We start from the raw sequence: 26,857 nt of genomic DNA on the forward strand, positions 1-26,857 counted from the left end.
GACAAAAATAAAGCTGAACAAGAGTTTACACATCAATAAATCCGAAAACGCGATGCATTCATACACGCCTGAAAACAAACAACATAGTGCGGGGAAACTATTCAAATTTTTGCAATTGTTAATAAAGTCAATGAATTGGAATTATAAGAATCAAACATTCTTTTTGAAGAATTTATCGATGTGTAAACTCCGGACATGCTTTGCACTTTTATTCAGTTTGTGAGTAAAATGTCCGGAGTTTACACATCGATAAATTCTTCCAAAAGAATGTTTAATCCTATAATATATAGAAACAGGTGGATATTGTAATCCTGTCATTCCTAGAGAAAACCGATTTTGTTACCTTTGTAAAACCAGTGTAACAGTTGTAGGTGAAAAATAATTTTTACTTGAATATTATTTAAATAAACATATATGGAAAAAGTATTCAAAATATCATATGATAATGCTGTATCTTGTTTACTGAACCCTCTCAATATTGTGTCTGCAAAAGAAATGTATTTTATATATCAGAAACAAATACCATATAACACAGTATAAATGTATTTTATATTGCATGGCTACCTACATGTACATGTACATGTGCTTTAGTGCCAATAAAGAATTGAACTGAATACTATTAAAGAAAAATATGAATATTATTTATGTATATCTCGAGAGCGAAAAATCGATGGAATATCCACATATTGCAATCATGAAAAATTCATTTAAAGAAGATAGGGCAGTACATATGGTCATATGACATTGCCAGGCCCCGAACATGTATGTAGTATATGCCAAGTACAGATAGAGCAAGCTCTTCTTTTTACTTTATAAAGTTACGGATAACAAGAGCATGAAGAATTTGTACACTCAATGCCGTTCAATCGTGTTTTCATTAATCAGATCTGTATTTTGACATTAGTGAGAACTTCAAGGTACCATACAATGCGTGAATATTTATAATTAGGATATTCAATTTAAAAGGCAATAGGTGCTACCTATATTGGCCCTCTCCATTAAAAAATCAAGGTCACAATATGTATATTTATAGATAATTCGATCAGCTATTTAAAATCTCATTTTCTGATATTGCGTATATGTTCTCTGGAGCCATAAAGCTAATATCAGAATTAGCTTGTTCAACACACAAAGCGACTTTCTTAGGCGTAAACATGTAAACTTAATGAAAAGCGATATAACACGACTGATCGGTTTTATTACGAAAAACAAAGGTGTAACAACGCCATGCAGTGAAAGGCGTAATTAACACAAAAGAAAGGCGTACTAGTTAACGCGAAACAAAGGCGTAATTAAGGTAGCTGGGGACAGTTTCGCACTATAGGGCCTATAGTCAACTTTTTAAAAAATGGAATTACCCCGTATTTGAAGTGATATTACATGTGTAAAAATGTATACAATAATTTTAGGATGCATGTCAAATGTAGCTGAGTGCTTAATAAAAATGTTGATATACAACATATAGGTGTCACCATGATTCCTAGCATATAGATGGGTGCAAATACGAAACTAAGACACGTGGTCAGTTGCTGAAGAAATTCCGGTGAAATCATGCAGGGTCTAGCAAAAGGTCTGTAGCTGTGAGGGAAGGTGGATGGCCCCATATGAGAGGTAGATTTTTGAGAAGGGCAGATAGGGTTCTTGATTATGCACAGTGTCTAAATCCCCATGTCTGGTACTGTGATGGTGTGGGGGTGGTGCGGATTAGCCCAAATGAGGGAAAATCAAAGCAAAAAAGGGGAACCTGCTCAGAGCATGTTTTGTGCACCAGCACCAGTATTTATAGATTACATGTAATTTAGGGTCATAATTTATTAACTACACTAATATGAAATACAAGTTAAGTATTGACATAAAAGGGAAATATGATTTTTCATTAGTCTGTCATAATTTGACTTTGGTGTATACCCCCTATCCACATGTTTCAAAACCAAAGAAACTGTCCCCTGCCACCTAAAAAGGCGTACTAACGCGAAACAAAGGCGTAATAACACGAATAAAAGGTGTAATATAACGCGAAGTTAAAAGGCTATCGAGGCGAATCCAAGGCGTAATAACGATGAAGGTGTTTGTTCTCATTGACTGACGTACAGTATACAGTGTAGAGATAGATAACCAAATACAAAAATAACACGACCCCTAGACGTACTATCGCAAAAGACACAATAAAGGGAAACGGTGCCGGGGTATTTAACGATCTTTTAAAATGTTTTTCATCTTCTGGCAATTTTACGGTATTGCATATTTTGGTGATAAAACAACTTGAATTATGAATATGAATTCCTAAGCGTACAGTTATCGTTTCACAGTCGTTGTTACATGTACTTTCCCCCAGTAGCACATGTCTTGTCTAGTTCCATCGCCGTCCCCTCAGCTCACCGCTTATTGCATTCGCACTATACCTTTTTATTCCATATTACGGGTATACCGTGTTACAATTATTTTTCAAATATTGCATCTTCTGTATTGTATATCGTTAATATACATGTATTTCAATGATCCAAATTCAAACCAATAGGTGACATATTTTGTAACACATTATTATGCGTCTAAACTTGATCATATTGTTAATTTTTGTGCATGACCCATGAGCAGGGGTGGATCCAGGAATTGCGGTTATGGGGGCGCCATTTTATGAGGCAGGGGGTCTGGGGGCTGCCTTGAGGCCCCCAGTGGGTCCGGGGCGAAGCCCCGGTGGGGGCCCAGGGGGCGAAACCCCGGAAACTCCTGGATTTTACAGATTTTATAGGGCTTGAAATATGTCTCCTATTTAATCATTTGTACTGTTTTCTATCATTTTTTATAAGGTGAAATCAATAAAATGGCACACATTTTTAGTGTTTTTCGAAAAAACTAAGTTCTCCCAGTAGAGTAATTCAAGAAATCAAAAGATTTTGTTATATATTTCTCCGGTAGTGGAAGAAATTATTACTTCTTTTATCGTTTAGTACATTTTTCTAAACAAGATACCACGATTTACCTTCAATTTGAAAATTGGTGGGAGAGGGGCTAGCTGCACCCCCTTAAATCCGCCACTGATGAGGGTTGTAGAATATACATTTATTCAACGTAAAAATATACGATGGATATTTAACATCAGGATTTCAACTTTCATTAGAATTTTGAAAACAATTTGATCAACAATATGATCGGTGATATGACATTTTTAAAAACGGTTTCTATGCGAGATTTGTGTATTCCATTGAAATAGATAAACTCTGAAGTTACATATTTTATAAGAAATACGTCCGAAAGAGGGTCGGAAAGTCTCTTTTACTTTCACTTTCGATTTACTACTTCCGGGCAGCAGTCGATAAATGTCACTTTGTTTTGCTTTGGTTATGCTCAGATGACAGCGTTAAAATGAACCTACAGCCTATATAGATTCCCTACTTATGCAAAAAGAGGAAGAAGTGGATTTATAGATGCAGGTAAATAAGTCATAATACTTATATTTTTATAGTGTGACAGTTTTGGTTTAATTGACATTTAAATTGTTAATTCATTACCTATGTTTATGCTACTATACATCCTGTAGATCATCATTTTTGTGTAAAGTCTAAATCTGATGTAAATTGTTCACTTTACTATTTTTCTCACATGTACTGTTTATACTGTTGAATTTGCCTCCATCTTGTCAATCATTCCAAAGTTAATTTGTTTCCTAACTTTTCATTGGTTTAAAGCTAGTGCCTTAAACTCACCAGAAATCGTTTTAGATTTTCACCCTGCAGTTTTCAAAGTCTCTTAGTTAGAGTCATTTTCATTGGTTAGAGTTAGTATATAAACAGTGACAGCGACAGTTTCAAGTCACTTTGCTAGGGGCTAAAGAACCCACAGGTTTGTGCTCTCTCTATTCTTCTCTTCTGTTAAATCCCGGACTGCTCGTGCCGTCTTATTTTTTACCTGTTTAGCAAATAGTCTAAATTCTTTAAGATGTAATTTAGTCCCTGGATAGAGTCAGACTGGTTCAAGGTTGAATTAGATATCCCTTTACAACTTTACTTTGTATAGCATTGTAGTTATTTTTTATGTAGAGAAATTACTGAGCTTAGTGCCTTTTTGATACTTAGAAATTTACATACAGTTTTGCTGGTATAGCGAGCCACCATGTGCTTTAGGGTTTGTTTGGTGTTGTATGGAAGCCTATTCCCTTCTCCTTTGATATTTTTTAGGCCATAATATTTTCATTTTCCCCTTATTTATTTTTGTTATTTAAATTCATTTTGGTGTATTAATTACTCAGTGGTCAATTCATCTTCATTTTCTAACTCATTTACCTTTCTATTTTGTTTACATTTTTGGAGATTATTTTGAAAACTTATATGTTATTTGTTGTCAATCAAATTATTCAGTATTATATTATAATAAATGATCTGTTAAAACTTTCAAACTCTCTTCTTATTCCAAGGTGTTGATCATAATTTAGGAATCTTATATCTGAACCTGGGTTGAACAAAAACAGGACCAGTCATTGTGAATTGATATTGTCAGTGGACTTAGTCTGTTCCTTAGTGTTACGCCCTTCAGTACAGAGTTTAAGGGTACTTTGATAGTTTTTATGCTTTGGGCAGACTGAGTACACTTTGCGGCCGGAAACAGACTGGTTCCCGTTACAATAGTTAAATCGCCGATTGAGAACTGAGAAGCAGTGAGCTCTACCCACGAGCGGGTGATTGATCTAAAACCTATTTTACTGAATATTTTCGATAATAAACAGCTGTCAAGTTGAAAGGTTTAGTTTTTTATGAGTTAGAACTAACATTCCATGAAACAATTATGCAGTATGTTACTTTTGATAAAGGAGACAAACTGAATGCAATAGAGTCGGGGGGGGGGGGGGGGGGGGTCGGGAATAAAACAATTAGCTGGGTAAAGTAAATATATGCAGGTATCTATTTGTATCATGTTTTGTCAATCTCCCTGATTAATAGTTGATCATATAAACTTGTAATAACACATTTTTATATGGGATGCTGACAGCTAAGAGAGAGAGAGGGGGGGGGGGGACACATTTACAAGGCAATGCAGTTTCTCATTTTCATTATGTTTTAATTAATGGTGATATTTTTTGATGGGACAAGAGGGGGTGGGAGTGATGGTGGTGCCATCCCCCATTTGGTAGTTCATATGTAACAAATATGGGAATTTGGGTTGCAATTTTGATAATTTTAATTTACACATACCTCTTTATGGGGATAATATGAATTAAACTTGCCCCCTCCCCCTCCTTTGCAAATTTTCTTGATCCACCCCTGCAATACTTTTAATGATATTCACTTGATGTCTATGCTTGTTACAGATGCTGTTATATACATCATTTCCTTCAGAAGTATCAATGTGTTGGTGGCTGTTATGAAGAGAAAGGGCCCATTTTAACAACTTCTAGGATGGGCGGTACAAGGGTTCATACCAGTGATCAATTTCTCATGACTCTTATGAAGTTGCACCGAAATCTAAGGGATCTACATTTAGCAGGCCAGAGGGCTTAATGCCGAATTTACCTCTGAAAAAATCGCAATGGATACAACAAACATAACACTGGATTTAACTTTAAAAATGAATAACTAGTCATTATCTGACAGCAACTACATTGTGCAAAATTTGTCACACAGCAAAGGCTATCACTTGTGTAGCACAATTGTTCTGAATTCTATCCTGGATCCACCTCTGATGGTGACATTGTTGATCACTGATGTGTATTGGATATGTTGAAGCCAGATAATATATGATTCTTGCTAATGAAGGATTTGATATATTTGATAAACTTTAATCGGAATGACATTGAACATAACACCTTTTCTTTCATCAAAATCTCATTTCAGTAAGGATGAAGCACAGCTGTTACAAGACCAGGAAGAGTCAAATTCATTTAGAGTTGCAATTGAATAATTAAAAACATCCATATTCTAAATCATATACCTTCACAATACAGACATGTACATCTGTCCACTAAGATTTTCAACTCTGTGTGACACTTGTACATTTGCAAACCCTCTACTAAACAGGACTCGAAATTAACATATGCCCGTCAGTCTGTGACTGGTTAAAAGTCTGGCGGACTGATTGACATTTGTTTTTGTCAGTCCGATGGGACTGGTTAATTTTTTAAAGCATCATTTTGGAAAATATTCTTTTGAAATTTTATACACACATTTGGCATGCTTCGATCTGAAGATATCAGACGAATCTGATTCGTAAATATAAATCCCATATTTAAGTGTTACAATATTGTCTGAGGCATATTGAGTTAAATTTCATTTTGATAACATTAACGAAATATGTTTAATTATTTCTGGAAAACTCTGTTGGACTGGTAAATTCTTCTGCGGACTGGTTGAAATTATACCCCATCATTCCAGCTGGACTGGTGACATAAAAAGTTAGCTTCAAGCCCTGCTAAAGGAAATAGCTGATATGAATTCCACAATATATTAATCTTACCTTTGGACTTCGATACTATAAATGTACAATTTCTTACTCACATTATTCTGCATTGTCAAGTTTTATTAAATGCATTCAAGTAAATGATAAAGTGAACATTTATTTGAGGTTGCTAGTCAAAGAAATTGTTACAATGGTGATTCATGCACATCTTCACACTGATCATTTGTAGCAAAAACAAAATAAAACTAATGGAAGACATTTGAATTTTCACAAGTCTGTCTAGTTGGTTATTGCAGAGAGGGCACAAAGGCTTAATCATGTATGCCAAGTATAATTCCCATAATTCATCTTGAAGAATGAGAATCACTTCCATGTTCATTGGTGTTCAAACTATGAAATCACAAGTGGTGCCTGTGAGGTAAAGCTGATGGAGAACTTGATGCCAATAACCATGGTTCTCTGAGCTGCAGCGCAACTTCCGGGCTGCACTCTGAAAAATTTACCAAAACAAAAAAATATACATTGTATTTAAAAAAATGACATCCACTATGTCTATATATTCTTTCATAAAAATACTAATGCTAGATAATTCTTATTTGGACATTCAACATTTTCTTATATAACATAATAAAATTTATTTACTTATACTGCTGTCTGATAGAATTTGTAAAGAAAAACTTTATAATGATATCTGCATTTATCTAGTAAAAATCCCTATATGTTTGCACAGGCATCCTTTGCTGTTGCAGGTAAAGGACATTTAAAATTTCTATATTGTCTGGAGATGCATTCATTTTTGATGAACCTTTATATTTTGGGATCACCTGAATTTACATGTATACAAGTATTCATTACAGAATTAATATCCTTTAATATTGATAGCTTGATGAGCATATATTGCATAAAGAGCTCTGGTGAGTTACCTATATTCTGATTGCCTGGGTGGATAGATTTCTCTCATTGTCATAGCTTTACGAGGTGCAGACTTAGGATGCTTTATCCAGCTGTGTTGTTTGCCCTTTTATATCTAAAAGATTAACATTGTAGTCATTGTCACACAAAACATTTAGATTATGCACACTAAAATGCAAATTGACTATCTGGACTTGTCAATGTTTCATAATAGACATATAACATGTTCTATCAATTCAGCTGAAATTCAGATAAACCAACATTCATAAGATATACATGTATTTCTATCTACAATCCATGAAATATGCCTGTGGTGGATTTAAGGGGAGATAGATCTCCACCTCATGACCCCCCCCCCCCCCCCCCCTATTTGAATTCCTGGGTCTGCAATACTAGTATATATATAGAATTGCACACTAAAATGTTTGTTGACTATATCTGGATTAGTGATAATTCAGATAAATCAAAAAAATCTAAAATGCCAGTCGTAGATTTAAAGCCCCCCCCCCCCTTCCTGAATTTCTGGATCTGGTCCTGTATGCAGTTTTACATACTAAATGTATATACTATAATATTATTAATTACTGCAGCTACATAGTGGAAACAAAACTGATTCGTGGGACTTGGATATGATTGGTGTCATAAAAAGTTCTGTCTTCATTTTATAGAAATATTTTTATGAAATAATATAAATAAATTTCTAAATGAAACTGTAAAACGTTTAAAATCATAGAATAAAATAGTGATATGCATGTATATCCATATTATACACAACAAGAAAAAAGTTTTATTCTTTCCTAGTGTTCTAGCGTTTTCACTCGATGAAGATCATTGGGGGGGGGGGGGGGGTACCACATCAATTAAGAACCAGTCTAATCAGAACTACGCAAATATATTGCTGATATTTTGATCGAGGACTTTCGATATCTTGAACTAAACTCTGAGATATAGATGCAAACGACTGTGCAGTGCATATGATGCAGACGACTATAATGTAAACATACCTGTACTTTGTTGGAAAATGTCTCGTATTGACGATTGAACAACCGCTGTAATAACTCGAGTTCTATCTAGAACACATTTTCTAAACCCAGTTGTTATCCACCGCTCTCTCGCTTTTTGTAGTAAGCTCCATGTGGTTTTGAATGTAGCGAGTCTAGCTAGCACATTATTGATAATGCCATACTGACAACTGCCCGGAAGTACGATTTCACGTCATTTCTCGCGAGTCACATGACGAGACTTTCCGTCCCGGGTTTACGTTAACTGGTCTTGGGAGTTGTCAAAATAGGGGACCAGTTAAGAGAAAGTAAACAGAGTTGTGATTTAAACCCGGGACTGGGGACATGTTGAAAATGGATTAAAAGCAAGTAAGTGTTGATTTCCTTGTGACTGTTTTGTGCATTACTGCTAAATGTTTGAAAACAAGTTGTCTATTGCGTAAATCCAGGCACATCTGGGTCGAAACGTCGGTCGAAGCATAAACCGTCACCGACTCCGGCATTTACACGTTTTCCAGAATCAAAATATGAATGCTTGCGAAGAGAAGTCGATGAAGGCTATGCCTCTCGACTTCTCTAAAGAGAATAGAAGGGGGTTCCGGAAGTCCTGTCCACAAGCACCTGTGGTACTTTCGGTTCAAATGACTTTCTTGTATTTGTTAAGGTAGTACTCTACATCATCATAATGGCTGACTTCCTTTAAAAACATGGATGACAAAATCGATATCAGCAATATTTGACTTTTCCTTTTCCATTTAAATACCTAGCTCAGTAGGTTAGAATACCGACTGCTGAACTGTAGGTCGCAGGTTCGAGTCCAGCAGGGGTTTTAAATTTTTTTCAGATTACCTTCTACTGAAACTGTATTTTTTTTTACAAAATAAAGTAAAATTGAAAATTTCCAATTCAAAATATTTTTATACATATCCTACACTTTTCATCTACATCAAATTTCTCTGATGTAGCATACCTCCTTAATATGTTCTATGATTTGATGACAAGAGAGATAACTCTTAACTCTAGTTTTTAGTCTGGTCCACCTTCCCACAATTCCGTTCGTGCACTCTCTACATAAGGGAGACCAGAGTACTCTAGATATCTTAGTTCATACTACCCATTGTCCTCTGCGTCTCCGTTGGTTTGTGTGCAAACGACCTCTGGCGGAAGTTTGATCTTAGTTAATGACTCTTCAGTAAAAGGAGGTATTTTGTGTGTAAGAAAGTTGACTTAGCTGATGGTGAATAAAGTGCTGTGTGGAAAGTGTTTCTGATTTACGTAGTGATTCTAAGAATAGACCCAGCAGTGTTCAACAGTATTTACATTCTATTTTAATCTCTGTCGAAGAATTCCTAGCCGTTAAAATAGTTGTACCATAGTTGTACTATATCAGATTCATACGCACATCGCGTTCACATTCATGAAGGATTATAGCCGTAACGTTACGATTAGAAACTACGAAGTTGTTACATATACTTATTTAGCTAGTCAAACATTATATGTCAAGAAATAACAATCATTTTCATAGTCTTTATTTCATAACATGTGATAATCGGAAGCATGAATACGATTCTTTGTAATTCAATATAACCCGTTGAAAACTTTATACCAAAAATTTCTATATGCTTTAACCTTATTTATATAAACTCTCCACAATAAAATTCGCCGTTAAATGGCGGAAATATTGCCAAAACGGCAAAACCCACAAACAATCCATATTAAAATGATTTGTCTGTTGCAAGCAACCTGTGTACTAATAGTATATTTTGTAATTTTTATTATCATTTAAACAATCTATTTGTTAAGAGCACTCTTCAGATCATCTCAAGTATTAAAACATAATTACATGCATCTCCAAATTAAGCATCACTGCGATGTTTGTAATACACACAAGTCGACAAATATGACTATCACTATCTCAAATAGTAAGACGGAATTATCAATATAATGGACATATTTAGAACGAAACTGCACCCACATACAGCAGTATCAACACCCACATACAGCAGTATCATCCCTTCCCCAGTTATCTTCCAGATTAAAAGATAATCATAGTGCACTCTCGTGTATTTGAGAATACGATTTCATAAACAAAGCTTCACAGTTACAGAAACCTGTCCTTTATGTATTTACCCCTTCTGCTGAATGTGAATCAGTACTGTACCCGAGAAGATAAAAATAAGTTACACCATCTTACATTATAAATTAATGAATCATTATATAAACACTATGTACAAATAATATGCACTATAAACATGTACGTCACAAAACAGCAGTCAACGGGATGTTTACAGTTTCTTGTGTAGTGGTACACCGTATGTCCTGTTGTACACCTTTGTCTAGTGTCGAAGCACTGTACTTTCGTGGTATATTGTACATGTACGTATCTGATATCGTGGTACACAGTGTCTAGTGTCGTAATACACAACATCTCGTGTCGTAATACACAACATCTCGTGTCGTAGTGCATGTGTAGCGTCTTGGTGTCTGGTACAGGCACGCCTTTACACTCAATCTATTTTTTTCCGTCGACTGTAAAAGACATAAAATGATGTTCGATCGAACAACATAAAAAAGAGTGCAAGTATGAGTGTAAGACGTTGCAATAATATACAAATTTTGATTTATATGCGAAAATATTGATTTATATTCAATAAGCTTATTATTCATGAAAGGCGAAGATAACAAACAGTGATCAATCTCATAACTCCTACAAGAAATACAAAATAGATAGTTGGACAAACACGGACCCCTGGACACACCAGAGGCGGGATCAGGTGCCTAGGAAGAGTAAAAATCCCCTGTCGACCGGTCACACCCGCCGTGAACCCTATATCCTGATCAGGTAAACAGAGTTATCCGCAGTCAAAAACAGTGTGCTAAGAACGGCTTAACAATCGGTATGAAACACGTCAGACAGCATTTGACACAATGATAGGTTGTATTGACGAACTAGATCATTATAACGGCCATAGAATTTGCGAAATGCTGACTTTAATCGAGACTGTTGAAACCCCTGTACCATCAACGTGTTTGTCAGTAGCTTACCTCGATTTAAAAACTGACTATAAGTAGAACAAGCTCTTGCATATCGAATCAGTTGAGATATATAAACACCATATGCAGGCGATAATGGAATATTGCTACATAAATGTGGGAAGTTCACGGTGGAGAAGCTGAAATCATCCCGTTTGTCATTAAGTTGAGTTGTCAGTTTACATTTAATGTCTACATTCAATAAAATATCTAAATATGAAGCAGAAGTGGACGACTCTGTGGTGTCCTTTATTTCGAGCTTACAGGGATATATCAAATCGACATATGAATGAAAGTTACTATTGTTAATAGACAAAACGTCATCGATATATTGAAATGTCAAATTGAAGGCCACAGCGAGAGATTTTTTCATCTCACGTAGAAGATTTTGAATAAATATGCGAAAATCTTGATTCATACTCGACAATATCGATGTATATATATATATGATTTTTATATCTCGATATTTACAATTAATTTTGATTTGTATGCCATTTTCAATGTATATTCGATAATATTGTTCATATTCGATAAATCTTGATTTACATTCAATAATTTTGATATCTATGTGCGCAACTTTTGATTTATATTCGATAATCTCGATATTTATATGCGAACATTGATTTATATGCAATAAATCTTGATATATATATTCGATAAATATTCGGAACTTGTTATTTATATTTGATAAATAGAATATAAATCAAGATTTATCGCATTTAAATCAAAATTTTTGCAAATGAATATCAAGATTATCGAATATAAATCAAGATGTATGGAATATGAATAACAAGATCGAATATATAAATCAAGATTTATCGCATATAAATTGCATATGAATAAATATCAAAATTAACGAATATAAATCTAGATTTGTATAATAGTGCAAAGTTTTACTCGTCATAGTGTGCATTTAAAAACAGCCAGGTAAACCTATTTACATTTCCACTCCCTCGCCCATTTTCATTTGAAGTTTTATATCATGAACAAAAATACCAATGTTTGCCTATTGTTCTCTGAGGTTTTATTTAAAAATCGAAGGTTACCGTGAATTTAAATGATTAGCTTAGTGTTGTCGCTGAATCTTGCACATAACTGTTCTCCCTCGGTAGATGCGTCTGCCTCCTGTGTCCTATCTTTATATTTCTATAACCTTCACATTGCTACGGAATCCGGTACAAGCCAATCATTCAATCTATAAAGATAGTGGGAATGTCTAAGACTTTGGAGTGTCCCTCCGAACTAGATACACACTGTGATGATCGGTATACATATATATGTCCTTTTGGGGGAACTATAGAAAGTTAAGTAAATAGATAAATACCTTTGTTTATTCACCTTGTGGGTAGGTCACGGAATAGTGGGCAGATCCCGGCGGTCTTCCGATCTGTTGATCGCCCCTGTTAGCCAGTACTGAGATAGAAATGGTGTAATGAAACAGAATGTGGGTGAGAATTTTTATTTTGTTTCGGTGTGATCACTAGTACTATCAGTACTTTGATTATGTTTCTGTCTGATCTGCTGTACACGAGTACTATCAGTACTTTGATTATGTGTCGGTGTAATCTGCTGTACACTAGTACTCACTCTAATCTAAATGTGAGAAAATCGAAGGATATACATTGATGACAATACACTCCACATGTCTCCTAAACGTAAACTATTGTCGGTAGTAAGAAAAGTAAATCATCGTTATCGATAGAAATCAGAATGGTATTTAATGTGAATAGATAACCACAGAAATGAAATATTTCAAAGAAAGAGACGAGAACTGCTTTGTTTGTAGGAGTTTTGAAAGAAAAGAAAAAACACAAACGATTTTTGAAATTCACTTCAAATTATTCCTTATAGATTTTTATTGATTAATTGAAGTAGATGAACGTTTTTGATTGAGTTTGCAATACTGACAAATCTATGGACGTTTCTGATGGAATCTGCAATTATATAAAATCTACTAATCTCTTACCCAGTCCTTCATGTTTCTCCCGTCCCCAAAATATTAACGGAGAGAGAGAGAGAGGGGGGGAGAGAGGGGGGGAGAGAGACTTACAGTATATTTAAGTTCCAGCAGAACTTCGTACCATTCGAGCTCGGCTGTGGCTTCGATGTTGCTCTGAAATGAGATGAATTAAATATACATCAGTATTATACTTTTGACGAAGAAGTAAACATAAATAATTTTTTTTTCTCGAAGAGTAGAGGTCAAAGAGAAATTTTCAAATCCAAAATGTCACAGGTTTGCTTTGATACTAAATAGTTATAATAAATGTTTTGTTCAATAAATTTAAATTTGATATTTAGAAGTAGCAGGTAGCCCTTAAAAGTGTTTAGATAATCATAGAAATGACATACTTTAAAGAATTGACAAAACCTGCTTTTTGTATGAATTGAAATTTTTTTTCTGAAATTATCCCTGAATCAATCATTATCGATTTTATTGATTAATGGAAGTGCATTTTTAATGTAGTTTGGAACATTGAAAAATCTATAGAAGTCTCTAATTATAATTGAGTCTGAAATACCGACAAATCCACCAACCTCTTACGTGGTGACCATGTTTCCGCAAATTGATATTTCGTGTCTATGTTTCCGGGGGGGAAAAGTTACGATTTTGCAATTATTCTTACTATTAACAAAACATATGACATTATGATTCCGAAAATATCTTACCTGGATTACAGGTAAAAACGGAGCATTCCTTCTCGGATTACATGTAAAAACATAGCATTGCTATGGCATATTTATTCTAAAATTCTGACGATACAACATATACAGTATGAAAGTTGCTAATACTGATAAAAGGACAATTCAACATGCTTAATAAAATATCGCATACCAGTTGATAAAATGATATCTGTGACATACCGGTATTGCATAGCACCTTATAGCACTGCATAATTCTTAATTCTAAGCAATAGCACTACATAAAACGTTCTAAACTATATATATATATATATATATATATATATATATATATATATATATATATAAATTTGGTGCCAGAACATCTTATATATCTGTTCAGGCACCAAATTTGTACCCGACAGCTCTTAAAAATAAATCAATTCGGGAAACTTCGCGTTTCGTATATACACAAAAGTTGCTGGTGTTGTCAGAGCCACGGCTTTAATGGAAATTGTTGTTAGAAGATTTTTCAACACGTTCGTGAGTACAAATATATTTGAGTATGAGGAATAGAAATGAAATGGGCATGAAAAGACTAAGGCCCATTTGTAATGCGCTTTCCCCCTATATCTGGAGTCGCTGTCCAAATTTGTGGTGGAAACCTAGATATTCTACAGATAGATAAGATCTTAAATCGCCCACGTTGAACCGCCACAGGTAAATTGCGGAAACGTAATACTTGGGTACAATGATAGCTGCACTTTTTTCCCGGAAACGGAACAACAATTTTTGCGAAAAAGTAAAAGTAAAAATTTTCAAAATTTGCGGGAAAGTAATACGTCCCTCTTACCCAGTCCTTTATCTGTTTTTTCCATCACCGACGACAGGGCACAATTTTAAATGATGGCGTTTGCTGAAAGTATAGAAGAACAAAGTAACACGTTATAGATATAGGAAAAAGTTTCCGGTTTTTTGTTTATTGGCTTTAAGCCTTACGGCTCATTAGAGTCTTACGGTTCATCAGCATAATACATGTACATATTCAATTACAAAGTATAAACAAAAACGATATATACGATATGAATATTAGAGGATGGACATACATGTACATGAAGAGAGTTATAAGTCAAGTTTACATTAATAAAAGAGCAAAAAACAAAACAAAACAAAAACAACTAAGCATATACATTAGATGATAGTTTGGCTAGATTAAAGAACCCTCACTGCTACGGCCCTGAACTCTAAGCATGGGTCTGAATGTCTGGTATTACACCTACCGCTGGTGACGTCTCAATATGAGTGAAAATTCTCAACGGGACGTAAAACAACAAACCCTAACTTATGAATATCTGAAGAATGAATGTAATGCTTTTAAAATTTCAGTTACCCATTTTTATCTTTTAAAAACGTATTTTATACAACAGATTGACAATATGCTTTAACCACATTTCTAAATTTTGTAAAACTTAAGTTTGACATCATTTGTAGTGGAGTAACACTCTGTTTGAGTACACACCTAGTGCATGGAGTACATGAATCGCCCCATAATTGTTCATGGTCGGGGTTTTCTATTGACATATGCAAATACAGCGTAATATACTCTAGATAACATCGAAATAGATATATGTGATTGTGCATATATACTTGAAACCTACACCAATTCTACCATTGCAAAACACACTTATACTGCCATTCCATAAAGGATTTCACACAGAATGAACGACACCACCACCACACAGAACGGCACCACCACCACCACCACCACACAGAACGGCACCACCACCAGACAGAACGACACCACCACCACACAGAACGGCACCACCACCATACAGAACGGCACCACCACCACACAGAACGGCACCACCACCACACAGATCGCATCACCACCACACAGAACGGCACCACCACCACACAGAACAGACATATGACTACATGGGTTAGTTATAGGACCGCACAGTTCCACACAGACATAACTTAGTACTCACTGCATGACGGGCATATCTCCTCGACATCTTCATGCCGGATCTCACGCACTCCTTACTCCGCACGAGCTTATTCTTTTTTTAATACAGTGATTTCGAGCTCGCTCTCGTCTTTATATAGGTACTCTGGTAGGTTATGGTGCACAGATAAGGACATAAATTGTGACAAAGCTGTGTGTTTGTGTGATGATAAAAATAACAGAGAGAGAGAGAGAGAGAGAGAGAGAGAGAGAGAGAGATTTAAGATGAAGTTCCAGCAGCATGCACTTCGTATCACTTGCACTCGTTCGTTGAGACTTTGTTATTGATATGAAATGAAATCAGGCGCGTAGCCAGAAAGAAAATAAGTATACGCGAAGTATAGGAAAGCCCTGGTTGGCAATGGAATCACCTATTCTTTGTGCATATAAACAAAGTTTCTTAATTTCAATTTCCAAAACAGAAAGAATTCACAAAATTATTTTTGAATTGTTTTATAATGCCAACTCATCTTGTGTACTTGGACTGACTTTACATTTGTTTTACAAATTGTGTTGTCTACTTGTTTCGTTGTTTTCGATTGGTAGACATGGTAAATGTTATTGATAACAAAGAAAATCCTAAATCCGTCTACTATATTTACATATATGATCTGTTTTTATATTCCTATGAAGCAGAATTTATTCAAAAACTTCTACGTAAGAAGAAAATCTCTTGTGGCCTTTAATTCGACATTTAGATATATCGACGGCGTTTTATCTATTAACAATAATAACTAAGTATATCCATGTCGATTCGTTATATCCCTGTGAACTCGAAATAAAAGACACTTCTGCTTCATACTTAGATATTTTATTGAAAGTAGATATTACGGCAAATTAACAACTCAACTTTATGACAAACGCGATGAATTCAACTTCTCCATCGTCAACTTCCCATATTTATGTAGCAATATTCCATTATCACCTACATATGGTGTTTATATCTCTCAACTGATTCAGTACGCAAGAGCTTGTTCTGAGTATGGTCAAATTTTTCAATCGAGGGTGCAAGAGTGTCAAATGCTGTCTGACGTGTTTCATACCGATTGTTAGGCTGTTCTTGGCACTCTGATTTACACTACGGATAACTCTGTTTATCTTATCAAGATATACATGTAGGGCTCACGGCGGGTGTGACCGGTCGACAGGGGATGATTACTCCTCCTAGACACTTGATCCCACCTCTGGTGTGTCCAGGGGTCCGTGTTTGCCCAACTCTCTAATTTGTATTGCTTATAGGAATTATGAGATTATCTTGACTTTTCATTAACGTGATATTCGACATGATGTTGATGACTTCATGACGTAAAGGACTTTATAGATTTGATTGAATGGAAATCGGATCTATATTTTGAGGCACAATTATTTTAACGGCAGAACTCTCTCTCTCTCTCTCTCTCTCTCTCTCTCTCTCTCTCTCTCTCTCTCTCTCTCATGATGTGTACGGAGTTGCGTTCATACATGTGTATAGGTAACTACGCGCCTGGAAATTTATTTAGTTCATATCTAGAATCAAAATAAACGAAATTTCTCATTTTTCAAGGGGTGGAGGCTTAATTAACAACAAGAATGTCCGTTCAACTCTCATGTCAAAAATCCTAAATCACCGAAGCGTGGAATAGGTCCCATTAATCGGTTCTTCGCTTCAGAATTACTACATTTTCTCTACCATTAACTACTTTGATAAAAAGGGGGTAACTACATGTAGTTAGCCGATGAATCCAAATATCGGAAAATTAAGGACATCGTTAAAAAACAAATAGATCAGGCACCTCTCTTCCACTCTTTCATATTGCTACGTGCCTGCATCGTGCTCAAATTCGGCTTGCATAATCACTGATTTTTACGAAACTCGCCTGAATGAGACATCTATATAACATGTTCAAGAAAATATATTTAGAAATTAGATGGTGATCGTGGTTGCTATGGAAACAGGTACAATTACATCAAATTTGGCTATTTTCTAGAATTTAATAGTTTTTGCAGAAATGTTAATGTAAAACATAAATTGTCTTAAAATTCTAATTTTCATATTGAATGATAAAACAGATCCTATAATATTTATTTAAAAAAAAAAAAGAATGATGGACAACCCTAGGTCATTTTTATAATTGAATAAATCTGTGAAATTGTATTTGAATTCAATGGTTTTTATGTCTTGATAACTTTTATTTGCATCCACCTCAAACAAAGTAACACAAGTTTCTAAAATAACTGATATATGTTCTTCATAAATCTAGACTAAAACGTTTGGGAATCTGCCTATTTTATACAATTTGAAGTGAATGATTTATGGAAACCAAATGCATTTTGTAACCAATAGTTATTCCCCTTTGAAACTCTTGATGTCTTACTGCATGCTGACGTAGGTTTATACAAAGACATGTGGCCTTCAAAAAAATCTTTCCACACACCCACATGAAAGAAGAAGGTGTGAGAGAGATATCTCAGTGTACCAGAATTCTAGTAATACAGGTAATTATTTTATTTACTTTGATATCCATTCACAAGCCTAGAATTAATCAACTTGATCACATCATTTGATGTCAAATGTTTTCATAGACATTATATGCAATTATGAATTTCTCTAGATCTGTCACAGCATATATGGCACAAATGATGTGTGTGCATGCTAAAAAAATCATTCTGTAACTTGTCACTGCTTCAGTTGTATCATGACGTCAAAATTCTACAACTAGGCCTAATACAGCGCACTTCATTCTGTAGGGGATTATGCATATTATGACTGGGATGAAATTGAGATAATCTTTGCATATTTCTTATCATTATTTACCGGTATTCTCTTAACTTTTCGAGCAGCAAATGGTATTCAGAAATCTCGTCTCATTTTTTTCGGTCTACAGGAATATACATTTGTATATAACACCACATCTTCCGTTAGTTCATCTTCGCAAGCCAAGTGTCCGATTCGCTTACTCTCATAGAGTCGGACACTTGGCTTGCGAAGATGCCGTTAGCTATAAACGGTGATTAATTGATTGAATGAACTGTTTAACGTCACTCTCGAAAATATTTCACTCATATGGAGACGTCACCTTTGCCGGTGAAGGGCTGGAAAATTTAGGGCTATGTTTGGCGCTCATGGTCATTGAACAGGGAGGGATCTTTATCATGCCACACCTGCTATGACACGGGACCTCGGTTTTTACGGTCTCATCCGTAGGTGGTGAGGTTAAAACGATGCAATTGAACGGCGTGAAGAAATTATTGCGCACCAATTAGCGATACATTTGATCCAGGAATCATCAGTAGAATGGTCGTTCTATTCAGTTGGTACATGTAGTTGCTTTTTCGATGTGATTTCTCAGCAAAGTGCAGACTTTTTCAAAATGTCGCCGGCTGAATTGCACACCTTATTCCTCTCTTATGATCGGTGATATGACATTTCAAAAAATCTTTTATCTGGGAGATTTGTGCATTCCATTTAAATAAAATTTAATATTTTATAAAAAAAATACACCCGAAATACCATGAAAAATACAAGGAGAGGGAATGGGACCTAGAGGCCTGTACAGAATGACCTCAATCTAATTTTAATTAGAGTGAGAATGACCTATGCGTTTAATTGATAAAGATATAAGGCTCACAGTGGGTGTGACTGGTCGACAGCGGATACTTACTCCTCCTAGGCGCCTTCTATAACTTCTGATATGTTACAGTAAAGGTGTTTGCTCAACCTTTATTTTGTATTCCTTTTAGGAGTTATGATATATATTGGTTACTGTTCGTTATCTTCACCTTTTCTCATGTGCTAAATTAAGACCACATAGCTAATTTTGTAGATTGAATCAAGTATTTAAGGAATGACTTTAATTCTGGGGCAAGTTAGACGAGTATAACCTGGTTTGGGTCAGTAGACGCTTTATAATCATATATTATTCGACCATACATACAGAGAAAGATGTTTTACAACAGTGATTTGCGTACAAATAGATGCTAATATTGACAACGAGAAAACAACATGTGTATCAAACGGAAGTATCTTATTGTGCACGTTGACTTTCTATTCCATAGAAGGCTGAAAACAGTGCTGCGATGTAAATTTAGAGAGAGAGAAAAAAAATAGTTCCGACATCTGGTTGTCAAGGGGGTGTGTCCCCATACCAAACCAGGTTATACGAAAATAACTTGCGTTCCTCAATTGGAATTTGATCAATCACAGACAAGGATACAATAAGAATTAAATTATAGCCATTTTACTGTCATTTGTTGATGCTTACGAGGTTATGTACGTCGAGATTTTCCTAGATGACTTGCATAGAGCTCTAGGAATCGAATTTCAAATTTTAAGTAAGATCATACACAATTTCAAAGATAAAGGATAAGTAAATGTATGAAATTTAAGTACAAGATTTTGCACATCAAGCAATGAGGAATTGTTTAGTTGTGTAAGTCATGTCAATCTTTAAGAGGAGTTGTAGAAAAAAAAGCATAAACCCAAGAATTGATAAGTTATGTGTGGAGTTTTTCAAACATGTTCCTGTGCTAGAATATTAATGTAGTGACATTTTTTGACAATTTTAAGAGTATATGATATGTTGGATTAGTTGAGTACCATACATACAACTAACCAGTGAGTGTACTTCTCTATTGTTTTATCATTGAGAATAATTCTCAACCCCATGCAGAAGCATATGGTGCAAATCTACATAAAATCTATTCCCATATGTACTTTCAGTACTTTGATTTTATTTTAGAGGATTTAAAATCATTTGGATATTAACATTACGTTATCTCAAATCTGCATGGTAATTGGTACGGGGAAAAGCAGGAATTAGCGACTTGACACAGTGAACATTTTGCAGACTTTAGTTTACAATTAAGACATGCTTTTGCAGTTGAGAATCATTGCATGCATTTATATTGATGTGTGTTACTTGAGCATATCAATTATGCTTAATTTATTCGTAAGGTGAATTTTTATGTTTTTCTCATTTAACAAATGTTCAGATGGTTGCTTATGAATTTATTTTTAGCTTTAGGTAATTTCCAATTTCAGTGTTTGTTTTATTTAGAGTTAGCTCGCTTTGTTCAGAGCCCGTCCGGGTTGGGCTCGGCCGGTGTAACGACGAAAAGTGACCTCTGTAGAATATTGACCGGGGGTCATTTTTCTGCGTAGAGATTTTACCCCCTGGTCAATATTCTACGTAGAAAAATGACCCACTTTTTGTAGAAACTGACACCAGCTAAGAAAATGATCTTCATTTTTTGAATAATGACAACTGTGTGGAAACTTATCTTATAGAATGTGATAAAACAAATCTAAGAATGCGCTTATTTTTGCTAATAATCATAGAACATCATTATAGCCTTGTTATTAGTTTTCCTTTAATAGGGATAAAACATCTTGTATTATTGATGTAAGGTATATTATAACGTTTAATTTTGTTATTTAAACTTTAAAATAAAGCTTTTAGAAATGAACACTTCATATCACAAGGCTGCGTGATTTTACCCCTATGCATTTGCCTAACAAGAATATCCCTACCAAAACCAGTTTTTTGTATCAAAAAATGACACAGGGTCATTATTCTACGCGGTCATTTTTCTACAATCCACACGGAGAAAAATGACCCCAAGGCCATAATTTCCAGGGGTCAAATTGTTTCGTAGAAAAATGCCCCCGGTCAATATTCTACGGGAGTTACTTTTCCTCGTTACACCTGGCTTCGGACTGATCGGGTTTTAGTATTTTAAAAAAAATACACATACACACACACACACACACAGAGAGAGAGAGAGAGAGAGAGAGAGAGAGAGAGAGACAGAGAGACAGAGAGAGAGAGACTATTGATTGATAGATAGATAGAAACATTAAAATTTCGGGCAGGGACAAAATTACTGTAATATTCCCGCTATTGTTTATATATATTTAAAGTTTTATATATATAATCTGTCTGATTCGATATTTTCAATACAACATAAATCATTTAAAACACTGAAAATCTCTTCATCCCTCGATCATATTAAACTCGGAGATTAAACCTTACAATATGTAGACTCATTGTTTTATCCATCTTCGCTAGCCAAGGTTTTTCGGTCAGCGAAGCGAAGATGTGTTTTATCAGGCTTTTGTAGTTTAGCTTTCTTTTTTCACATTTATATCAAAGTAAATACTAGTATTCTAAAGTATTCCAAAATTAACATCCGTATAGTGACCAAAATTATCATCTGCATAGTGACCAAAGTTTATCATCTGTATAGTGACCAAAATTAACATCTATGTAATGACCAAAATTAACATCTAAGGAGTGACCAAAATTAACATCCGTATAGTGACTAAAATTAACACCCGTATAGTGACCAAAGTTATCCGTATAGTGACCAAAATTAACACCCGTATAGTGACCAAAGTTATCCGTATAGTAGTGGTGTTCCAATCATCGATTATAATCGAAAATAAGTCGATTGTTGGCAAATTCTAAGCGCTCGTTTATGAAAATTTTATTCCAATTAATCGGTTTTTAGATTTTGTTTTCTCAATGACTATAGTTTTTAGCTCACCTGAGCTGAAAGCTCAAGTGAGCTTTTCTGATCACCCGTATTCCGGCGTCCGTCCGTCCGTCCGTCTGTAAACTTTTCACATTTTCAACTTCTTCTCAACAACCACTGGGCCAATTTCAACCAAAGTTGGCACAAAACATCCTTAGGTAAAGGGCATTCTAAATTGTTAAAATAAAGGGCCAGGCTACCTTCCAAGGGGAGATAATCAAGAAAAGGTAAAAATAGGGTAGGGTCATTAAAAAATCTTCTTCTCAAGAACCACTGGGCCAGAAAACATGAAATTTATAGATAAGCTTTATTAGGTAGTGCAGATTCTAAATTGTCAAAATCATGGCCCCCGGGGGTCGGATGGGGCCACAATAGGGGATCAAAGTTTTACATACAAATATATAGGGAAAATCTTTAAAAATCTTCTTCTCAAGAACCACTGAGCCAGAAAAGCTGAGATTTTTATGAAAGCTTCCTTATATAATGCAGATTTTAAATTGTTAAAATCATGGCCCCCGGGGGTCGGATGGGGCCACAATAGGGGATCAAAGTTTTACATACAAATATATAGGGAAAATCTTTAAAAATCTTCTTCTCAAGAACCACTGAGCCAGAAAAGCTGAGATTTATATGAAAGTTTCCTGATATAGTACAGATTCTAAATTGTTAAAATCATGGCCCCCAGGAATCGGATGGGGCCACAATAGGGGGTCAACGTTTTGTTTTGTTTTTTCGTGTTTTTTTTTTTTTTGGATATAGTGCAGATTCAAGTTTGTTAAAATCATGGACCCCGGGGATTGGATGGGGCCTCAAGGGGGGGGGGGGCATCAAAGTTTTACATACAAATTTATAGGAAAAATCTTTTAAAATCTTCTTCTCAAGAACCACTGAGCCAGAAAAGCTGAGATTTATATGAAAGCTTCCTGATATAGTGCAGATTATAAATTGTTAAGATCATGGCCCCCGGGGGTCGGATGGGGCCACAATAGGGGGTCAAAGTTTTACATACAAATATATAGGAAAAATCTTTAATAAAATCTTCTTCCCAGAACCACTAAGCCAGAAAAGCTGAGATTTATATGAAAGCTTTCTGATATAGTGCAGATTCAGGTTTGTTAAAATCATGGCCCCCTGGGGTAGGATGGGGCCACAATAGGCGATCAAAGTTTTACATACAAATATATAGGGAAAATCTTTAAAAATCTTCTTCTCAAGAACCATTGGGCCAAAGAAGTTCACATTTACATGAAAGCTTTCTGACATAGTGTAGATTCAAGTTTGCAAAAACCATGGCCTCCAGGGGTAGGTTTGGGGCCATAATAGGGACTACGGTTTTACATGCAAATAGATATGGAAAATCTTCTGATATGGACCAAGGTGACTCAGGTGAGCGATGTGGCCCATGGGCCTCTTGTTTAAGAATATTCCTGCCGTGACGTATCTAGTAACCTAAAAGTTTTGTTTATCGTAATGGCGGCGCACTCGAAAGCGAAAGTATCCATACACGGGGAATAAAGCATGTTCGCTTGGTTAGATACTGAGATAGACGTACTTTGATCCAGGCATATAAACGAAGGACCATTATCAAAGAGAATCTTGATACTAGCAAAGCCATGTGGGAATTACGCATATAAAAACCGCTTTCAAAGGCCACTGTTACTCTGCACGTGCGGATCGTGTTTTCAGTTGGTGACAATAACTCTCTTAATTTATCTGTTTTAATTTTGTTTTTAATAAAATGAATTTCTTTCTTCATTTTGCTTTGCTGAACGTTAGGCCCTTATTATATTTTAATTCAGCCGGATCATCGTCAGTTGATGACAGTTAACTTTGATATACGGGCCGTAACTGAAGCAAACGATATCTGGGTTTTTTTGGCGACTTTTCTATATGTAATTATGTGAATAAAAAAAATAAAAAACAAATATAAACGTAGAAGATATTTATTTACACTTTTTTAGTACTTATGTACTTAAATTACTTCAATTATTATAGAATTTCTCTATGTTCGATTATAATCGATAATTAGTTAGTTACAGTAAACCAATCATCGATTATGAAATTCTCACCGATTCCAATCACTACCGTATAGTGACCAAAATTAACATCCGTATAGTGACCAAAATTAACATCCGTATAGAGACCAAAATTAACATCCGGACCAAAATTCACAAAATTAACATCCGTATAGTGACCAAAGTTATCTGTATAGTGACCAAAATTACCATCCGTATAGTGACCAAAATTACCATCCGGACAAAAATTAACATCCGTATAGTGACCAAAATTACCATCCGTATAGTGACCAAAATCATCATCCGTATAGAGACCAAAATTAACATCCGTATAGTGACCAAAATTACCATCCGTATAGTGACTAAAATCATCATCCGTATAGAGACCAAAATTAACATCCGTATAGTGACCAAAATTAACATCCGTATACAGTGGAGCCTCGGTAATCCGGACGCCATTAATCCGGACGCGTCACCTTCCGGACGATTTTTCTAGGGAACGGAATTTTTATACATTATTTTGCATCATTTATCCGGAAATTCGCGTTCCGGATCCGGACGGTCACTTTTTACTACAAAACGTTATAATGCATTGAAAATTGTAACGTTAATCCGGACGGTAATTTTGTTTAGGGAAGGTCTGTGTCGGACAATTTTAGCATGGCATAAATTATAAACAAAACACGCCAAACTGTCTAATTGAAGCGATTATCTGTACCCTGTCAACACCTCCCTCCAATTAGGTGGTGTGTGATGATAAGTCCGTTATACGTGCCGATCGAGACATTGTATTGCCAATTTTCGCACAAAAGATCTTTATTGCGTGTAGTGTTGAATTTTGTAAATAAATCTGTAGCATATTATTTTATAATCTTGATCAATACCCTAATAGTATTAATAAATTCAACATTCTACCCAGAATTCAACATCATGCCGTAATGATAATTTTTTTTTTTTTTTTTTTTTTTTTTTTATAATTTATTCTTTTTCCATATTCACATAATGATCAGTAATAGTAATGAAGATACATATTAATCATTTTATACATTCTCACACTCTTTCACACTACTAATTCAGCATTATTGGTAGAATACTTCTTATTCTAGGTTACAGATCAAAAATAGTTTTCCAGTTTTCCCAAAGTCTGTCAAATTTCAAAACTTCACATGATTTAATTGCTACAAATTTTTCAACTTTGTATTTGAAAGAAAGATAATGCATCAGCCCAGTAATATGAGGAATTTTGTTTTGTTTTGAACAATTGAAAACATATTGTTTGGTATACAGAATTATGAAATTAACAACTTTATTACACAAACTGAAAGGTGTTTCACCAAAAATAACATTACTAACATTAAAACCAATTCTTTTTGATGTTTTTCTGAAAATATGCATGCTAAGATTATTCCAAAGTGCTAAAGTATAAGAACAAGACATAAACATATGTTGCATTGTTTCTTCATTATCTTTACAAAACGAACAACAGTCATTTGAAATTATACTGATTTTCTTGAGGTAATATTTCGTAGGAAGAAGCTTGTAAAGAATTCGGTACTGCAACCACTGAACTTGGGTATCAATATTTGTTTTAAAACAAACTTTAAACAGCTCTTTGACAGAAACATTGCCTTCTAAATGTACAGATAATTCAGTGTTCCATTTTTGAATTGATTTGGGTATGAGATCATTACTATTTATCATATCATATAACACTCTGGAACATTTATCAATAATTTAATTCTTATTGTATCCTTGTCTCTGATTGGTCAAATTCCAATTGAGGAACACAGGTTATTTTTGTATAACCTGGTTTGGTCAGCTGGTTTGGTATGGGGACACACCCCCTTGACAACCAGATGTCGGAACTATTTTTTTCTCTCTCTCTAAACTTCTATGGAATAGAAAGTCAACGTGCACAATAAGATACTTCGGTTTGATACACATGTTGTTTTCTCGTTGTCAATATTAACATCTAGGCATACTTGTGCGCAAATCACTTTTGTTAAACATCTTTCTCTGTATGTATGGTCGAATAATACTATTGATAGATTAAAACAAATATATTATATTCGAATTAATGATTTTCCAAGTAAGCATTACCCTGTTCATTTTGAAATACATTTATCACTGGGGAAAAGAAGGGGGGTGCGTTGTTTCATTCCTTGATCCGTCTTTCAACAAAGCAAGCAAAAATTCATACGTCACATTTTATCACATGACGTCAGACACATTGACATGTGGATGCTATTTGTTACTTGCTTACATATTTTCTTGTGTCGGATTTACTATTAGCGACAACATTGCATACAAGGGTAAGTTTTCATTTAGTAGAAGTTTTCACAGAGTTGAAAGCCGTAAATTATTGCATT

The 26,857-nt window shown here is 34.9% G+C and overlaps 1 protein-coding gene and 2 long non-coding RNA genes across 3 annotated transcripts in view; 1 reads left to right on the forward strand and 2 right to left on the reverse strand.

Moving 5' to 3' along the window:
• LOC125653998 (serine/threonine-protein phosphatase 6 regulatory ankyrin repeat subunit B-like) overlaps window positions 1-26,857 on the forward strand; it is a 1,068,599-nt gene that overhangs the window by 316,797 nt on the left and 724,945 nt on the right. The window lies entirely within an intron of this gene.
• LOC125657146 (uncharacterized) lies at window positions 5,304-8,520 on the reverse strand. The gene is made up of 3 exons (XR_007363206.2): window positions 8,304-8,520; window positions 7,311-7,414; window positions 5,304-6,877 (listed from the first exon to the last, which is right to left on the reverse strand). It is a non-coding gene; the product is annotated as an uncharacterized LOC125657146 (long non-coding RNA).
• Window positions 12,241-16,084, reverse strand: LOC125657141 (uncharacterized). Its single transcript, XR_008796424.1, has 5 exons — window positions 15,944-16,084; window positions 14,809-14,871; window positions 13,384-13,446; window positions 12,658-12,746; window positions 12,241-12,528 (listed from the first exon to the last, which is right to left on the reverse strand). It is a non-coding gene; the product is annotated as an uncharacterized LOC125657141 (long non-coding RNA).

The sequence above is a fragment of the Ostrea edulis genome, chromosome 7 (genome assembly GCF_947568905.1).
Source record: "Ostrea edulis chromosome 7, xbOstEdul1.1, whole genome shotgun sequence".
Taxonomy (NCBI): domain Eukaryota; kingdom Metazoa; phylum Mollusca; class Bivalvia; order Ostreida; family Ostreidae; genus Ostrea; species Ostrea edulis.